At 39.1% G+C, this 5,531-nt stretch overlaps 1 long non-coding RNA gene across 1 annotated transcript; it reads left to right on the top strand.

Annotated features, from left to right (window-relative positions):
* The first annotated feature begins 1,523 nt into the window (after positions 1-1,523).
* Positions 1,524-4,980, top strand: LOC308191745. Its single transcript, XR_013948249.1, has 2 exons — positions 1,524-1,591; positions 2,101-4,980. It is a non-coding gene; the product is annotated as an uncharacterized lncRNA (long non-coding RNA).
* The last annotated feature ends 551 nt before the right edge of the window (positions 4,981-5,531 follow it).

Raw genomic sequence — 5,531 nt, 5'->3', positions numbered from 1 at the left:
TGGTGAGCATTAGAGAGCATACACCCAATATGCCATTTAAAGATGTTAAGCAGATTGTATTATTCATTCACCCATGAGTATTTTGATGGTATCTGTGTGTACTTTGTCAGATGGGCTATTTCAAATTCTGTTCATCTCTATTTAGAAGTCATCTCACGTAGTTCTTGTTCAATTCATTTGTACTCAGCGAGTTGGTGCTCAGAAGCAATTACATATTTCCTCTCCACCTCCCAAAATATTGCAGTGTGATAAAGGAAAGAAGAGAGGATGAGCAATCATAGCAACCACAGTTCTTTTGTATATTAGTCCAGACCTGAAAGGAAGAAGCAGTGAAGCAATTTTGGTCTCAGTCCTGTGACCCAGCTTGTGTTACCACACTGTAAAGACCCCTATGAAGACAGATGGGCTGGCTTTGCTGTTCAGGTTGCAGAGTCCAGACCCTTGACTCAGGAAGTACTTGCCTAAATCTCACAAGTGCAGCTGCTGGTCCATTCATGCATTTCTTGCAATGCCTCTTCACAGATTCTTGTCTTGTTTCTGAGATGGCCAAATCCTGTGGGCTCCCCTTCAAGGGATTTTCACAGAGGAGAAAGCAATGAAAGCAGGATCTTGGAGAGAGCCCCAGGTGCAGTGGCAGATGCTATGGCAGCTGCAGCTCCTGCCCTGTCCTTCTCTCCATCTGGATCATGTCTATTTTCAGAAGGACATGTTTTTCCCCTTCCCCTTCAATCATACAAAGTTGTCATTATACAATTTAAACTATACACACAATTCAAGTTTGCAGGGTAGATCCTCACTCAAGGTAGATGGCATAGTTCCTACACTCTTCCTGTGAGTCATAGGTAGGGAAAAGTTTCTTTACTGATGGTGCCCAAAGTCTTCCAGATCCACATGAAAACCAGCTATACTCCTCTACCCCTGTTTGTTCGTTCATTCGTTCGTTCGTTCGTTCGTTCCTTCCTTCCTTCCTTCCTTCCTTCCTTCCTTTTAAGAACTGTGGGAGAAGGAAGGATCTGTGAGTCAGATAAGTCAGAACAAAATCAAAGTCTATTTTGGTGAATGAAAAGAACCTTGAGAATCATTTCACCTTTAAGCTGAGCACAAATGATAGATGCATTGCATGATGAATGCATTTAGAATAATCTAACATTTATGAGGATTCATGAATTAAGAGTCATTTACTGTTCACACATTTCAAGTGTAAAATATTGACACACGGAGATTTCATTAAGACTGTCCTTACATGATTCAGGCATTGAAACATTTGAAATGTTCCATGTCAATTTTGTTGTAGGTAAAGGCTATACAAATAAAAGAATAATTCTTCTTCCTTCAGCAGACTGAATGTAATTATGCCTTCATGTCTGAGATCATCAATAGTCCCTTGTCAATAAGTTCTCCAGTGCAGGATCTGCTAACTAAGGTTAAAATGCCCGTGCTCCAGCGTATAATCCAAGACCCAAGTAGGCCAAAGAGCTTTTTGCAGAGTGATCAAGGCTTGACATGCACCTCTTTAGAGCAACCTCAAACAAGCTGCTCCATAGGCAGAGGAAATAGCAACACCTATGTTCAGAGTCTTCTTGCCTTCTAGGTGAGTTCTCTATGACTAAAAAGATACGAAGTCCAGTTATAGATTTTCTTAGTGAGTGAGACTTCTATCAGTGTTCTACTTAGTAGATTCTCTACAAAGAACCAGGTCAAAAGCTTTTTCTTTAGGTTGTCAAGTATACCAATACCGTGTTTTCAGGAAACTTGTGGGGATGAAATTTCTCCATCATCTTTTGCTATCAGATTTAGAAACAGAAGTCAGGAACTGCCCAGAAGGATGTGGAGGAGTCCATTTTATTTAGTAAATTTTTGTTTGTTTGTTTGTTTTAAGGAGAGGTTGAGAGGATGGCAACTGGGTACTGACATGCATACTAGTATAATTTATATATGTGTGTAGATATGTCTGTATGCATGTACTTTACATAACATGCATGGATGATCTCACAAGCCGTGCTGTTTAGGCTATCAGGCTAAAACTGCATGCTGAGACTGGGCAAAGGCAGAGCTAAGCACTAAGAACAGGGGGTTATTTGAAATTATCTGTCTTTCCAGAGTATGAGAATCTGAGCCAAGGCTACTGCTGCAGACCTGAACCCAACCTCAGTTCAAGCTGTGCACCCTGTTTCCAGAGAGAGCTGAGCAGGATTTATCTCATGTGCCCTATCAGTCAGGTCTGTCTTTTTATACCAACAGCCTAAGACTTGAAGTCTGAGTCCGTCTCTCACAGATGGAGTTCAAATCTGTTGCTTTTCTTTTGCAGGTAGGTGTGAAAGGCTAAATACCAAGCTGAATGGGCAGACTGGGGAGGATGGGGAGGAGGTGTCACCACTCCTGCTGTAGTGGTGAGGTTGTGCAGAAGGAATAGAAGACAAACAGAAATTTCTGGTGCCAGGAAGGATGCTGACAGCCTGCAGCACAGTTCTTTAGTCATGCAGAAGACCCGTGGACTGGTTTCTTTCTCCTGGAAATATCTGTTTTAGAGGGCTTTGGGAGCTGCATCCTTTAGACCAATTTGCCTTTCTAAATAAACTAAGGCACATGGAAAAGCAAAAGTAGTTTTTGAAAGGCATGTAAGAAAAATGACTTGGATGTGAGGAGTTTGCCAGAATCTGAATCCTTCTGTCCTGGCTCCTCTTTGATCAGCATTGCGTAAGGGGAGGCTATCTATAGTACATTGAACAGAGATCCAGCCAAATGTATAACACTCCTGTCTTCCCAATCCACCCACATATGGCCAGCCAACAGAGACATACATGCAATGGCAGACCTCCTCACATAGCCGTTTGTGCTTTTCCTGGGAAGGGAGCTCTTCTGAGACAGGGGTGCTCCTGCTCTCCAGTGCCTTTGGTCCCCACAGAGCCCTGCTGTGAGCATCAGCCATTTCACCCCATCTAGCTACTGCCTGCCAGTATAAAGTGGCTTGCACATTGCCCCATGGACTACGTGCTTGGACTGGGAGACTACACATCCAAAGGGCTAAAATAACTTGTCTAACACCACAGAGTATCTGAATAAGTTGCCTGAAGTCAGACTGTTCAAAAAATTTCCTACATGACAAAAACACTGGTTCGCCACAAGCTGCCTATTGCCACCTGCCCTACGGCAGACTGTCCTATGTCAGTGACATCATGGCAAACCAGGCTTGGCTTTCCTAATTGCATGTTAGCCATGATATCTTAGCAGAACTAAATAAAAAGGGACATTGTCAAGGAAAACTTCATAACTTCCAAGGCAATATGCACAAACATGGCCTCCTATTTTTTCAAGTGCAATCATGTGTCGATTACTTAAATTGCTCTAAATATTTGTCAAAGTGTCTTAAGAATTTATTCGATGTTACCACTTACTAGAGCTAAGCAGTTACATTGTTGGTCCTTCTCCTAGAGTTTTGTTTTGCTTTGTTTTGTTTCTGTTTGTTTCTGTTTTTGTGTTTTTTTATTTGATCTTATTTGTGTGTGTTTTTTCTGCTCCCTAAATAATATGCATTTATTTTTAGTTCCTTCAAAATGTCATTCTGATGCTTTTGAAAAAAATGCATCTAATCCTTGAAAGCTTTTAGAAAACAAAATTTCTGTTTTCTAGCAAGGTGTATTTAAGTATGCTTACAAAGCACTTGCTGATGCTTCACACATATTGCTTCTTTCTTAGATAACTTTTTTTTTTTTTAAGTAAGTGAAGGGCTTTTGTGATTTGAAAAAAAAAAATATTTTTTTTCCCTCTCCTTTTATTCTATGTTTCTGAATTTACCAAGGAGATAAATATATATTTTTTTAAATTTATTTTTGTTGTTGTTGTGCTGTAAGCAGTCTGGCAGGAATCTCAATCAGGAGGAATAAGGTCCTGCTACAGTTACGGTGGAGTTTTCCCTTACAAGAGCTGACCTCTGACAGCTACTGCACGTCTCAAAGGAGCTTTTGAGCTAGTTCTTGAGATGCACGTGCCTCAAACTTGTGATCTTGTAATCTTAGCATATCATCTGGTATATACACATAGTCCAGATGTGCACAGGAAGACACAGGAATTAAAAAAAAAAATTAGACAAAAAGTTCATAGAAAGATATGTATGAAACTATAGAAAAGAAACGTGCATGTGTTCAATCCAGGATCACAGGGAAGATGTGGGACTTGTTTCTTTTCATCTGTATCTAGGTTTGTCCCTAATTTGGGAAGTTTTTCAATTAAATGATGGTGAGATTTTTGTTTTGTTTTATTTCATTTGGTTTCATTTTGTTTCTAATTAATGTGATTCATCTTCATTACACATCATTATGTAATCATAAAGATCCCTTCAGGCCTAACAGGGTATGATTCAAGTACACCAGTAGTTTGTGAATACTGAAAGATAGAAAAAACTAGTTTCAATATAAAGTTTTAGCATATGCATGACTATATGGAGTCCTAAATGCATTGTATCCTGTTTTTTTTGAATTTAAAAGGGAATTCAGATGTACTTCAGGAGCACAAAGTGTGCTCAGAAACCAGGTAATCCATGCTCTGCTTTAAAAATATTTCCAGGACAGACAAATTTACAGAGTGCTGGTTTTGAAAAGAAATAAGTATTTGCAGAGTTTTTATAAGTTTTCCACTTTCTCACTTGGGATTTCAGGACATTGTATTTGCCTTTCTGACTGAATAATAATAATAATTAATATTATTAATAATATATTATATCTTAAACAATTTCTGTGCCTTTTTTTTTTTTTTTTTTTTTTTCCCCTGGAAATTTGAGGTTCCCATTGATGCAGTAGTGGGTGATACACTTACTTTAGTACTAGGCTCTACAGGTTTAAATTGTGTAAAGCCAGATGTGAAGGAAAACAGGAACAAAAATGTATAAAGACAGAACAGAGAAAATAACACTATCTGCAATGCACCAATAGAGCCCCTGTGCACTGATATATTCCAACACAAAAGGTCTTTCAAATTCTATGGAATTACTGTAATTCCTAGATTTGCACTTGTAGAAGAGGCAAATGAATAAATCAGTGCAACAGAACAAGACTACTATGGATGATGGAGTCTGAGATATGGCAAAAGGGCAGTTTGACTCTTTTATCTCTTTTACTGAAATACAGAAAATCTGGGAATATAATGGAAAACAAATTGTATATACTTACCATTTTCACAACTATATATGCAATTTTATTTCTTTTATTCACATACTCCTGCTTGCTGTTAACACCCACTAAACCTAGAGACTATTGATACACAGTGCTGATACCAAAGAGGAGTCATGATGTGACTGAACAAGACATCACTATCAGACAAGAAGATATTGAAGTATCTATGAACTATGGTTCCTATCTCCCCTGAAAGCTTCCTACTCCCCAGACTGTCTCTTTTTAGTAAAGGGACAAAGGATGTCAGGGTGAGGATGTAGCCTACCGCAGTCTCAGGGCATGAGACCCTTCCCTAAATCTCTTCCTTCACTCAGTCTCCAGTGACCCTACATAAATAGCAAATGTGCTTTGCACTACTTGCTC

The sequence above is a fragment of the Anser brachyrhynchus genome (assembly GCF_964034855.1).
Source record: "Anser brachyrhynchus genome assembly, chromosome: 1".
NCBI classification, from domain to species: domain Eukaryota; kingdom Metazoa; phylum Chordata; class Aves; order Anseriformes; family Anatidae; genus Anser; species Anser brachyrhynchus.
This window is presented reverse-complemented; position numbering and strand designations above follow the sequence as displayed.